Here is a 14,563-nt window from a genome sequence, read left to right as displayed (position 1 = left end):
AACACGAGGGGACATAGCTTTAAGTTGAGGGGTGATAGATATAGGACAGATGTCAGAGGTAGTTTCTTTACTCAGAGAGTAGTAGGGGCGTGGAACGCCCTGCCTGCAACAGTAGCAGACTCGCCAACTTTAAGGGCATTTAAGTGGTCATTGGATAGACATATGGATGAAAATGGAATAGTGTAGGTCAGAAGGTTTCACAGGTCGGTGCAACATCGAGGGCCGAAGGGCCTGTACTGCGCTGTAATGTTCTAATTGTAATTCTAATTCTAAAAGTAATGAACCTTGATTGAGTTATAATTAATGAATTAATAATCATTTTAGAGAGAATGGGTTTTCATTTAAAGTTAGTTCAATCTAATTACTGTGAGTCTCTGTGTCTTTGTGGGAAAGGGCAGATTCAGCTAAATGTATTCAAACAATGGACCTTTCTCGGACCCCTGATAAAACCCATGTTATGTTCCATCGTGACCTTCAAAAGTCTAGATTTAATGAATAGGAAACTTGTTTCAGATCAGATTGGGAGACAGGGTGAAACCACTCCATTGTACTCATGTCTGAGATTCTGAGGACAGGTGACAGTTAGTGGAAGACATTATTAAGAACTAATTGAATGTACCTAGCAAATGCTCGGACCAATTATTATTTTACAAGGTGGTGTGATGGCAATCAAGGGGTTAAACGTAGGGATCTTGAAAGCTTTCAATGTGCAGGAACACTAGAAGAGCTCAGGGGTAAAGGCTCAGATCATCAACCAAGTTCTCCACCTGATGAGGGATCTAGGCTGGACAAAGAGGACCGTGACACTCTGAGACCAAGCTCGACCTGTCCGCACACCTGCTAGAGCTGTAAAGTTATATTCCCCAAGTTTGTTAAGTATAATTTTACTTTCAATTATTGAGTACTATTTTACTCTCAATAAAAGTTCTGGACTTATTCATCAAGTATCCTGTTGCCTTAGTTGGTTAAAGACATACCCAAAGAGATTGTCCACAATAGACTTTCCAGAATTAAAAGATAAGTCTGCAAGGATTGCTAATTTTACAGCCCTGTTTAAAAAGAGAGATAAACCCAGGAACTACAGACCAGTTAGTATAATGTCGGTGGTGGGGAAACTTTTAGAGACAATTATCCAGGAGAAAATTAACTGTCACTTGGTAGAACATGGGCTAATAAATGACAGCCAGTACAGATTGGTTAACAGATGATAGTGTCTGACTTAATGAATTAATTTCTTTGATGAAGTTTCAGAGAGAGGTGACAAGGGTAGTGAGGTTGATGGTGTGTGTCTGGACTTCAAAAATGTGTTTGAAAAAGTACCATAAAATAGACTTGTTAACAAAATTGGAGCAGATGGGATTAAAGGGGCAGTGGCAGCGTGGATGAGGGCAGAAAGCATAAAGTAGGGTGAATGCTTGTTTTTCAGAATGGAGGGACTAATGCAGTAATGTCACTGTTGTTGCAGTGTGTGCAGCGTCTGACCCTGAGCTGTCCTAGGGAGGGGGCTGTTTGTGATGTTCCTGTGGGGTGCATTATCATCAGGGTCTCTCTCTGAGCTGTCACAGGGATGGGGCAGTGTGTGATATCCTTGTGCATGTCATGCAGGCCCACTGGCTTGTGGTTCCATCCTGATGCCAAGAAACAGAGCCCCAGATATGGGCAAAAAGTCTCACTTCTCTACCACTATCTTGAGAAGACACAGTGGCGCAGTGGTTAGCACCACAACCTCACACCTCCAATGACCCGCGTTCGATTCTGGGTACTGCCTGTGCAGAGTTTGTAAGTTCTCCCTGTGATTGCGTGGGTTTCTGCCGGGTGCTTCTGTTTTCTCCCACAGCCAAAGACTTGCAGATTGATCGGGAAGTTGGCCATTGTAAATTGCCCCTCGTGTATGCAGGTGGCAGGGGAATTGAGGGGATGTGGTAGGAATATGGGATGAATGCAGTATCAGTATAAATGGGTGGTTGATGGTCGGCACAGACTCGGTGGGCTGGAAGGGCCTGTTTCAGTCCTGTGTCTCTCAATAAATAAATAAGAAGGCTGAGGGAGCAAACCTGGACAGTAAATCCGGAGTGGAGTCCTGGAGGCGGATACCTGTGACTTATCAGGCAGTTTTCCAGCAACTCCAACAGCAGATCTGGTAACAAACAGTACTGGTATTTTCCTTTCCTCTGGACAATACCACCAATGCTGACAGGGGTTCCTGATGCTCAGGGTCTCCATACTATTTGCCCAGGCCTGTGCCCTGGAGAGGACACTCCAGCTTTGTGGTTAAACATTAGCACAACCCGGGAATAAACAGTTACTGATTATAAGCTCTCATTCAATTGGTGTAGAGTATGAGCACCAGGGGTTACTTCGGACAGTGGGAGAGCTCTTAGTGTCTCATTGGATAGCTACCATTCACTCCAAGCTGGGCAGCCCCCAGTCAGTTAGGTGCTGTCCTGCCACGACCTGCTTACTTCAATGGGTGCTTGAAGCTCAGAGAGACATCTCTGAACAGACGGATTGATAATCTATGCACCAAGAAAAACAAACTCAACAAAGAAGACACCAGTCCTTCGCATCACAAGCTGGAATGTAAGGACCATGTGTCCTGGCCTTACCGACAACCTTCTGCAGGTTGATGACACGCACAAGACAGCTGTGATGGACAAGGAACTCACAAGGCTCAATGTGGACATTGCTGTGCTGCAAGAAACTAGACTCGTTCAAAGTGGATCCCTCAAAGAGAAACACAACACCTTCTTCTGGCAGGGGAAAGCCCAAGAGGCAACTCGTGAGCATGGAGTGGGTTTCACAGTAAAATACACGCCACTTCAGATGAGTGAACCACCCACAGTAGGCTCAGAGAGACTTCTTACTCTTCACTTGTCAACAAGTGTGGGCCCAGTTAATCTCATGTGCATCTATGTCCCGACATTCACCTCCACCCCAGATGTCAAGGATCAATTCTATGTGACACTTGACAATGCTATCAGTAGAATTCCCAGCACTGAGGGACTGTACCTTCTCGGAGACTTCAACACAAGCTTGGGTACTGACTACACAGCTTTGCCAATGTTCATAGAGCACCAGGGGATTGGCAAGATGAACGAAAATGGACAGAGGTTGCTGGAGCTATGCTGTCACCATGGATTCTGTGTGATGAACAGCTACTTCCAGGTCAAGCTGTGCTACAAGGTGTCCTGGAGACATCCGAGATCATGCCATTGGCACCAGCTAGACCTTATCATCACCAGACATACCACCCTCAGCAGTGTCCTCATCACTCGCAGCTATCACAGCGCTGACTGTGACACTGACCACTCCCTGGTGTGTAAAAAGGTCAGGCTTCAGCCAAGGAAGCTTCATCCATCCATGAAGAAAGGTCATCCTCTGATCAACACTTGCCGAACCACTGATCCAGAAAGGACCCAGGAGTAACTCAACATCCTCGATCAGGCTCTTTCAGGCAACAATGCTCAAGGCCTCAGTGCAGTGTCAAAGTGGAATCATCTGCACACCACCATCTATAACTCTGCACTCACTGTGTATGGGAAAGGAGATGGGAGGAATGCTGACTGGTTTGAGGCTTATTGGACTGAAATGGAGTCAGTTACTGCAACTAAGAGGAGAGCTCTCATGAACTACACACAAGTCTCCAGCAAACAACATCTAAATGCTCTCAGAGATGCCAGAAACAAGTATCTGCAGACTGCTCGGCACTGCACCAATCAATACTGGTTAAAACTCTGCTGCTGAATACGGGGATGCTGGAGGGATGTATGAAGGTATGAAGAAAGCGATGGGCCCAGTAGTAACTAAATCAGCACCTTTTGAAGACAAAGATAGGGGTGATCATCACTGAACCGAACAAGCAGATGGAAAGGTGAGTGGAGCATTACCTTGAACTCTACATAACGGAGAACATTGTCATTGAAGTAGCTCTCAGTGCCATTCCAGACTTCCCTGTCATGGAGGAACTGGACAGTGAGCCGACCGTAGTCCAGCTCAACAAGGGCTCAAAACACACATGAAGCAAACATTGTCACCTTGGACAAAATTAAGGGGGATCGCAGTGACTGCAGCAATTATCGGTGCCAGCTACTCAGTTGCACTCACCTGGTCGATCCCTTTCCTCCTGCAAGTTCCTTTGCTTCAAGTACCCATCCAAATTCCTTTTCAAATCATTGATTGTCTCTACTTCCACCACACTCGTGGGTCAGGACATTACCACTCACAGCATAAAAAAATTCCACCTCACCCAAGGATGGGAAATATTTATATCTTCTATATTTACCTTATTCTCTATCTCGACGAGAATAGAATGGCAGTCAACATGAAAGGGAACCCAAAAATCTTCGAGCAGTATATAAATAATCTTTTGGGCCTCCTTATCTCGAGAGACAATGGATACGCGCCTGGAGGTGGTCAGTGGTTTGTGAAGCAGCTTCACATATAAATAATAAGCAGGTAGTAAGCGGTGAAGAGGGCCCCATTAGGGACCAAGAGGGTAATATATACTTAGAGCTGCAGGGCAATGTTAATCTAGTTAATGAGTACCATGTATCAATGATCACTAAAGAAGTGGAATTTGACAAAATATCAGTAGAAGTGGAGAGTGTAGAGGCAATGGAGAGGGTACAAATTGAGAGAGGGAGGTACTGAAAAGGCTGGTTATGCTTCAGGAAGATAAATTGCCTGGTCCGGATGGCTTTCATCCCAGATTGCGAAAGGAAATGTGGATGCAGATAACAGAAAGGCTTTCTATCATCTTCCAATCTTCCCTGGATACGGGGGAGGTGTCAGAGGATTAAACAGTTGCAAATGTGACACCCTTATTCAAGAAAGGGTGTAAGGACAGTCCGGCTAACTACAGGCCAGTTAGATTAACAGCAGTGGTGGGTAAGGTTTTAGAAAGAACAATCAGGGAAAAAATGAACAGTCACTTGCAGAGGTTTGAGTTAATTGAGGAGAGTGAGCATGGATTTATACATGGGAGTTCATGCTTGACTAATCTAACTGCATGTTTTGATGAACTAACAGAGAAGGTTTATGAAGGGCATGCAGTGGATGTTGTTTATGTGGATTTTAAGAAACGACACATAAAAGGGTGATTGAGGTTCATGGAATAGGAGGGTCAGTGTCCAATTGGATAGGAAATTGGCTTAAGGACAGAAAACAGCAAGTCGTAATAAATGGTTCATTCTCAGACTGGAAGGTTGTCGACAGTGCTGTTCCCCAAGGGTCACTGCTGGAACCACTGCTTTTTATTTGCTACAGATAAATGACTTGGATCTTGGAATATAGAGTAGAATCTCAAAATATGCCGATAACACCAAACTTGGAGAAGTGGCAAACATTGAGGATGAAATGAACCACCTGCAACAAGACAGTGATGGGCTAGCAGAATGGGCAGACAGGTGCAGATGGAATTTAATAGTGACTAGTGTGAGGTGATGCATTTTAGCAGAAGGAATAGGGAGAGGCAATATATAATTAATGGCACAGTTCTAAAGAGTGTGCAGGAATTGAGGGACCTGTTCACTGTCACGTGAACAATTACTTCTTGTTGTGTGCTCTCAGATTTGTCACCTTCACTGTACTGGAGTGAGATGACATCTACTGGCAGGAAGCAAGAACTGCAATCAAGCAGCAGAAACTCCATCGTCTGTCAGGGTGAAAGAAACATTGCAATGTGAGGAAATAGTGAATGGGTTTGATTGGGTTGATGGAGACATGATTCCACTTGTGGTGGAGTCCAAAGCAAAGGCCAGAAATATAAGATTGTCATTATTAAAAGATATGAGGAATTCATGATAAATGTATTTCGGTAGTGAGTGGGTGGAATCTAGATAAAATAGAAAGTGAGATTGGGTGGACAGAGCAGTGTGAAAGGATGGCTCAAACAAAAGGTAAACGCCCTGAAAGGTTAACTCTGTTTCTCTCTCCACAGATGCTGCCAGAGTTTCTGAACATTTCCAACACTTTCTGTTTTTATTTCAGAATTTGCAAGATGTTGCTTTGCTCTGAAAAAAAAATGGATGATCGGCTTTGGCTGCCAGTGAAATTCCACCGGAGCTAAAAGGAAGTTCTGATATCAGTGGCATGTTGATCTAGGAGTATGATTCTTGCTTAGGGTGAGTGATTAATTAATGTGTGAGAGATCTTGGGTTCAAATCCTGCACAAGCCCTTCTACTTTGGTATTTTTAATTTAAGGTCATTGATTGGTTTCAGCCTTGCAGAAGGCAGAATTGATTTCCATATGGAGCCTGCGTGAGGACCAGAGAGCTGGATTCAAAGAGCTTGATGAACTAAATGTGCAGATAGCCAAGTGGGAACATAAAGTTGTTGCAGTAATTGTGACCTGACTCCAAAAACAACAGGACTGGGTTCTGGACTGGAATGGAATGGAATTCTTCAGTGTTTCTGTTGTTTGGCTTGCATTGACTCATCGATTTTGTCATTTTTTACTTTGTCGATGCCTTTGAATAATTGTGGATCCTTCTTCAGATTGTCTTCTTTCACCAGGTAGTTCTGACCTCTGATGATGATGATCGTAATGAGCTTCAGCTCACTGATAGTTTTGGAACTGAGCAGATTTCCTTGGCTTGAGTCTACAACATGGAACTCAGTCTGACATGTGGACCCATGGGAGGATTTGAATGCCACCCCTGCGTTGAAGAATACAGTTGCATCCATCCAATAAGAGACCGAGTAGAAGTGACAGTTCAGTCAGTCAAACATTAAACTTTTAATTTCAGGGTTGTGAGTTGGAGTGCCATTTTGTTTTTCCCTTTTTTAAGGCTTCATTAGCAGAGAGTACAAGGAGTGTTTGAAATGAAATTCAGCAAAAGTATGAGAAAGTCTCACTTTGATTCGGGACTCTTATCTCTCTGCAGCATCTCGCTGTGAAAGATTGAACTTCATCTAATTTCATTCCCAGCTCGGGGTCAGTGCGGCTCAGTGGGACTTCTGGCTGTCTCCTGCTTCACAATCCATCAGTGCTGAGAAAGCAATGGGGAATATTATTCACGGCTCTGTAACCAGAGGACACAGATTTAAGGTGAATGGCAAAAGAACCAAAGGCAACATGAGAAAAAACTTCTTTTGCACAGCGAGTGGTTAAGATCTGATATGCACTGTTTGAGAGTTTGATGGAGGCTGATTCAACAATGGCTTTCAAAATGGTATAAGAAAGTTATCTGAAGTGAAAACAATTGCATGTTTTCATGGAATACATGAGTCTGTGGCATGAGCTGAGTTGCTCGTGCAGAGAAGCAGCACAAGCACAATGAGCTGAATGGCTTCCTTTTGTTCTGTAACTATTCTATGATCTATGATTCTTTTCAGAGTGAAATCAACACTCACATACAAGAAACTGACAGGTGCATTGTAAACCCCACACTAACATACCAGCGAATGCTGGGGACAGAGTAAAACCAACTCAGTCCTAGACTAGAAACTGACAGGTACTTTGTAAACTTCGCATTACCAGACAAGAAATTGACAGATTCTGTGTGAAACCCACAGTCACTTAGCAGCAGTTGGCAGGTAACGTGTAAAAATCTTTCTTTCATATCCCAACTACAAGGTACAAAGGAAATTAGGTACAAACCCAGGCTCACACTTCAAAGACTGAGAGATACAAAGCAAAACACATATTCACCTACAAGTACAGAGAAGAAGACACACTCAGAGGAGGTGCAGATTAAAGACACATGCATGTAACAGAAACTGATAGGGATAGAATCAAACCCTTTCTCACTTCTCAGAAACTGACAGATATAGACAAAAGCTGATGCTCACATACAAGTTGTTGAAAGATATGTGGTGAAACTCACACAGCAATAGCAGAAACAAACAGGTACTGAATAATACCCACAGTCACAGAGCAAAAACTGAAATATACTGAGTTAAACACCACTTTCTCACACGAGAAACTCATGGCTGCAAAGTGAAGCTGACTCTATCCTCCCAGGCACTGACAGGTGCAAAAGAAAACACTCACGACGATTCCAGGTCATGAAATGTGCACAATAAAACCGATCAACTGAAAGAATAGCATTAATGACAGGTGTGGTACCCAGAATGCTCAGCGTCCTAGAATCCGCCCTATCTGTGACAGGAGCGGGGCGCGCAGGCGCAGTAGAGACAGCTCTGTCAGCAGCTGGAGCTGCGGGTTCGGAGTTGGAGCGGGATATTCACAAAGTGCGAGAAGACTTTGTGGGCTCACACAGTTGGAGCAGGGCCTCAGGGCCACAATAACATGGAACAATCCCATCTGTATCCCTGCAGATGGCGGTGGTGAAGCTTTTCCCGGTGAGGCTTCCCGAAACGGCGTCTATAAATGGATAAGAATTGGGGACGGGCAGGGAGCGTCTGGAGATGGATAAGAATTGGGGACTGGGCAGGGAGCGTCTGGAGATGGATAAGAATTGGAGACTGGGCAGGGAGCGTCTCTAAAAGAATAAAATTTGGGTACTAGTCAGGGAGCGTCTCTAAATGAATAAGAATTGGGGACTGGGCAGGGAGTGTCGATAAATGAATAAGAATTGGGGACTGGGCAGGGAGCGTTTCTAAATGAATAAGATTTGGGGACTGGGCAGGGAGCGTTTCTAAATGAATAAGATTTGGGGACTGGGCAGGGAGCGTCGATAAATGCTTAAGAATTGGGGACTGGTTAGGGAGCGTTTTTTTATTCGTTCGTGGGATGTGGGCGTCGCTGGCTCGATCTCAGCTCAAGTAATGTGTCCAGTTCTGGGCACCAGGCTTTAGAAAGGACATCAAAGCTTCTGAGACAGTTCAGAGGAGATTTACTAGAATGATACCAGAGATGAGGGGTTTCAGTTTTCTGGACAGGCTGGTGAAGCTGGGATTGTTCTCCTCAGAGTAGAGAAGGTTAAGGGAAGATTTAATAGAGGTGTTCAGAATCATGAAGGATTTTCATAGGGTAGAGAGGGAGAAACTGTTTCCACTGTCCTGGGGGTCAGTAACCAGAGGACACAGATTTAAAATAATTGGCCAAAAATGTCAAAGGGAGGTGAGGAGAGATCTTTTTACCCAGTAACTGATTCGGATTTGGAATGAATTGTCTGACAGGGTGGTGGAAACAGATTCAATTATAACTTTCATAAAGGAATTGGACAAATATTTCAAAGTGAAATTCTCCAGGATTATGGGGAAATAGGCAGGGGGTTGGACTAATTGCATCTTTTTGTCAGAGAGTCAGCAGAGGCACAATGGGGCCGAATGGCCTCCTTCTGTGCTGTATGATTCTATGAACATAAGAACGAGGAGCCGGAGTCGGCAAGTCAGCCCCTCGAGCCTGCTCTGCCATTCAATACAATCATGGCTGATCTCATCACGGCAGTTCTTGTTTCTTGCCAGTAGATGTCACTTCACTCCAATACAGTGAAGTTTACAAATCGGAGAGAGACACAACAGGAAAGAATTGTTCACATTACAGTGAATATGTAGGATTTAGAAATACTAGGAGTGGAGACGAGTTATTACTTGTCTGCTCGATCCCCATAGCCCTGTAAAATTATTTCCTTCAAGTGCCCATTCAAATTCCTTTTGTAATCCTCGATTGTCTCCATTTCCACCGCCCTCGTGGGCAGCGAGTTGCAGATCATCACCAATCACTGTGTAAAAAAGTTCTTGCGCACATTCCCCCTGTATCTCCTGTCCGAAACCTTTAATCTGTGTCCCCTAGTCCTTGTACCAATAGTTAACGGGAACAATGTTTCCTTGCCAAGTTATTTAAAACTGTCATAGCCAAAAACACATCTATCAATTCTCCCCTCAATCTCCTTTGATACCAGCAGAACAGCCCTAGCTTTTCCAACCTAACCTTGTAACTAAAATCCCCCATCCCTGGATCCATTCTGGTAAATCACCTCTGCGTCCTCTCAAGGACCCTCACATTCTTTCAAAAGTCTGCTGAGCAGAACTGGAAGCAACACTCCAAATGGGGCCTAACCAGAGTTTTATAATGATAAAAGCAAAATGTTTTATAATGGTTCAGCATAACTTCCCTGCTTTTGTACTCAATGCCTCTATTTATAAAGCCCAAGATCCCATATGCTTTGCGAACCACTCTCGCAATATGTCTTGCCACCTTCAAAGATTGATGCTCATGAACCCCAAGTTCCTCTATTCCAGCACACTCTTTAGAACTGTGCCATTAAGTATATATTGCCTCTCCCTATTCCTTTACATCACCTCACACTTGTCACTATTAAATTCCATCTGCCACCTGGCTGCCCATTCTGCTAGCCTATCACTGTCCTGTTGCAGGCAGTTCATATCATCCTCACTGTTTGCCACTCCTCCAAGTTTGGTGTCTTCGGCAGACTTTGAGATTCTACTCTGTATTCCAAGATCCAAGTCACTTACCTTCAGCAAAAAAAGCAGTGGTTCTGGCACTGACCCTTGGGGAACACCACTGTCGATTATCCTCCAGTCTGACAAAGAACCATTTAATAAGACTCGCTGTTTTCTGTCCTTAAACCAATTTTCTATCCAATTGGACACTGACCCTCCAATACTACGAACCTCAATTTTGTTAACCGCCCTTTTATGTGGCACCTTGTCAAACGCTTCCTTAAAATCCATATAAACAACATCCACTGCATTCCCTTCATCAACCTGCTCTGTTAGTTCATCAAAAAATGCAGTTAGATTAGTCAAGCATGAACTCCCATTTATAAATCCATGCTCACTCTCCTTAATTAACTCAAACCTCTCCAAGTGACTGTTGATTATTTACCATGATTATTCTTTCTAAAACCTTACCCACCGCTGCTGTTAATCTAACTAGCCTGTAGTTTCGCAGACTGTCCTTACACCCTTTCTTGAATAAGGGTGTCGCATTTGCCACTGTTTAATCCTCTGCCACCTCCCCCGTATCCAGGGAGGATTGGAAGATTATAGCAAGCCCTTCCGTTATCTGCATCCGCATTTCCTTTCGCAACCTGGGATGTGAGCCATCCGGACCAGGTGATTTATCTTCCCTAAGCACAGCCAGCCTTTTTAGTACCTCCCTCTCCTAATTTGTACTCTCTCCATTGCCTCTACTCTCTTCACTTCTACTGATATTTTGTCAAATTCCACTTCCTTAGTGATCACTGATATAAAGTATTCATTAAGTAGATTAACATTGCCCTGCACCTCGAAGCTTATATTATCCTTTTTGTCCCCAGTAGGCCCTACTCAACCTCTTACTACCCACTTATCATTTACATGCTGCTCGAAGATTTTTGGGTTTCCTTTCATGTTGACTGCCATTCTATTCTCATAGAAATAGAGAATAAGCAAATATAGAAGATGTAAGTACTTTCCATCCTTGATGAGGTGGAACTTTTTTATGTTGTGGGTGGTAATGACTTGGCCCACAAGTGTGGTGGAAGCAGAGACAATCAATGATTTGAAAAGGAAATTGGATGGATACTTGAAGGAAAGAAACTTGCAGGAGGAAAGGGATCGAGCTGGTGAGTGGAACTGACTGGATTGCTCCGGGGAGAGCCAGCATGGACGTGATAGGCCAAATGACCACCTTCTATGTTGTAAATGACTCTGTGTTGTTTCTCAAATTTAATCCACTGGTGCTTGGTAAATAATTTCAAAGTAAATTGTGCAACTGGAAAATCAGAACCAAGGCAAGGGACGCATAAGGAAGCGAAATTGCTGAAGCCCGGGATTGAACCAGAAACCATTAGATCTTCAATCTAACGCTCTCCCAACTGAGCTATTTCAGCCCGACATTAACAGTAGCTTGGTGTCCTTGTTTTGGAAGAAAATACATACATTCAAGTTTTCCAAAAAATTAAAGAACACAACAGGTGAGTAATATTCCCCATTGCTTTCTCAGTACTGATGGATTGTGAAGCGGGAGACAGCCAGAAGTGCCACTGAGCCGCACAGACTCCGAGCTGAGAATGAAATGAGATCAAATTCAATCTTTCATAGTGAGATGCTGCTGAGAGGGAAGAGTCCTGAATCAAAGCGAGACTTGCTCATTTCAAACACTCCCTGTACTCTCTGCTCATGAAGCCTTACAAAAGGGAAAAACAGAATGGCACTCAAACTCACAACCCTGCCATTAAAAGTCTCATATTCGACTGACAGAACTGTCACTTCTACTCGGTCTCTTATTGGATGGATGCAACTCCAACGCAGGGATGGCATTCAAATCCTCCCATGGGTCCACATGTCAGACTGAGTTCCATGTTGTAGACTCAAGCAAAGGAAATCTGCTCACTTCCAAAACTATAAGCGAATTGAAGCTGATTACAATCAACATCATCAGAGGTCAGAACTACCTGGTGAAAGAAGACACCCTGAAGAAGGATCCACAATTATTCAAAGGCATCGACAAAGTGAAAAACAAGAAAGTCGATGAGTCAATGCAAGCCAAACAACAGAAACACTGAAGAATTCCATTCCATTCCAGTCCAGTTGTTTTTGGAGTCAGGTCACAATTACAGCAATAACGGGTCCTTCTCAGGATGGCAGGCTGTTACTATTGGGGTACTGCAAGGATCAGTGTTGGAGCCACAGCTGTTAACAACCTATATAAATGATTTGGATGTGGGAATTAAATGTAATATTTCCAAGGTTGCAGATGACACAAAGCTCGGTGAAGTGTGAGTTGTGAGGAGGATGCAGAGAGGCTTCCAGGGGACCTGGAGAGGCTAAGTGAATGGGCAAGAACATGGAATATAATGTGAATAAGTGTGAAGTTATTCACTTTGGTAGAATAAACAGAAAGACAGAGCATTACTTAAATGGTGAGAGGTTGGGAAGTGTCGATGTCCAAAGGGACCTGGGTGTCCTTGTTCCTGAGACACTAAAAGCTCTTGTGCAGGTGCAGCAATCAATTAGGAAGGCAAATGGTATGTTGTACCCACACGAGGGGTCATGAGTACAGGAGTAAAGATGTCTTGCTGCAATTGTATAGAGCCTTGGTGAATCCGCACTGGAGTATTGTGTACAGTTTAGTCTCATCTTACGAAGGATACACTTGCCATAGAGGGGGTGAAACAGAGGGTCAACAGACTAATCTTTTTTTTGCATTTATTTCATTTCATCTCAATTTGTTCAGTTTGCTTACCTACTGTTTTTTTCAGGTTTGTACTTCCTGCTGTTCAGTATTCAGTCCATTAACACCTAATCTGTACTAATGCTTTGTCTTTCAACACACCATTAACATATTGTTTGCCTTTGCTGCATGACCTTTTGGTCAGCTATGTGGCCTTGTCCAATCGACATCTTCTCCTTTGTTATCTCCTGCCCCACCCCCACCCCACTTGCTTATAACCTGTGACTTTTCTAATATATGTCAGTTCCGAAGATGGGTCACTGACCTGAAACGTTAACTCTGCTTCTCTTTTCACAGATGCTGCCAGACCTGCTGAGTGGTTCCAGCATTTCTTGTTTTTATGTCACCAGACTAATCCCTGGGATGGTGGGATTGTCTTATGAGGAAACTGGGCCTGTATTCCTTAAAGTATCGAAGAATGAGAGGTGATCTGATTGAAACTGACAAAATTCTTACAGGGCGTGACAGTGTGGATGTAGACAGGATGTTTGCCCTGGTTGGTGAGTCTAAAACCAAAGGACATCGTCTCAGAATAAGGAGTAGGCCATTTAAAACTGAGATGGGTGGCATTTCTTCACTCAGACGGTGGTGAATGATTGGAATACTGTGCCCCAGAGGGCTGTGGCAGCTCAATCATTGAGCATGTTCAAGACAGAAATTGATAGAAATCTTGATACTCATGACATCAAGGGATATGGGGATAGCATGGGAAAGGGGCTTTGAGGTAGGTGATCAGCCATGATCGAATTGAATGACAGAGCAGGTTCGACGGGCTGAATAGCTTACTCCTGTGTTCCTCTGTTCCTAAGAGAGTTGGCGCAGCGCGCAGCCCTGCTTTACCCCACTGCTGATCTTGAAAGCGTCTGATGTTGCTCCATTGTAACTGATGGAACTGTGCATGTTCTCGTGGAAAGAAGAGATGATGCCCAAGAGGTCAGGAGGGCAGCCTGTGTTCCATTGCAGTTTGAAGAGGCCGTCTCTGCTGACAAGATCAAAGGCCTTAGTGATGTTAAGGAAAATGTGTGAGGCTCTGTGGCGTAATGGATAGAGTGTTGGACTTCTAAATAATGATTAAGACGATATTCAAAGGTTGTGGGTTCAAGTCCCACCAGAGTCAGATGTTGGACCAGACACAGAGGAGCACAACGGAACAACAAATGAAGAAATGTGACAAAAGCACAGACTCGGAGACAGATCGAGAGAGGAGCAGAGCAGGGGGAAAAAAAATCGAGGAGTGACGTCACAATGGAGAGTGAGAGCAGGGAAACAGAGAGCCGCTGGGGTGAGGATACAGGATTTGGTTCTTTCTTCGCTGCAGTGGAAGGAGCTGTTTGGTGAGGATCTGGTAAGCTGTGACATCACAGGCAAGCAGGTAGTTGATTGGTTTGGAAGAACCGACCTGCTTGATGCGCATCTGGTAAGTGATTAAGGTCCATTTTAGTCCTAACATTTAAAATAGTAAACAAACTAGTGGT

At 44.0% G+C, this 14,563-nt stretch overlaps 1 non-coding gene across 1 annotated transcript; it reads left to right on the top strand.

The window, feature by feature from the left end:
* Nucleotides 1-14,114: 14,114 nt before the first annotated feature.
* On the top strand, nucleotides 14,115-14,205 carry trnar-ucu (transfer RNA arginine (anticodon UCU)). Its single transcript is given in 2 exon segments — nucleotides 14,115-14,151; nucleotides 14,170-14,205. It is a non-coding gene; the product is annotated as a tRNA-Arg (tRNA).
* Nucleotides 14,206-14,563: the final 358 nt, after the last annotated feature.

This window comes from Heterodontus francisci, unplaced genomic scaffold (genome assembly GCF_036365525.1).
Source record: "Heterodontus francisci isolate sHetFra1 unplaced genomic scaffold, sHetFra1.hap1 HAP1_SCAFFOLD_61, whole genome shotgun sequence".
Lineage (NCBI taxonomy): Eukaryota > Metazoa > Chordata > Chondrichthyes > Heterodontiformes > Heterodontidae > Heterodontus > Heterodontus francisci.
The sequence above is the reverse complement of the archived record's forward strand: the minus strand, read 5'-3'. Positions and strand labels throughout refer to the sequence as shown.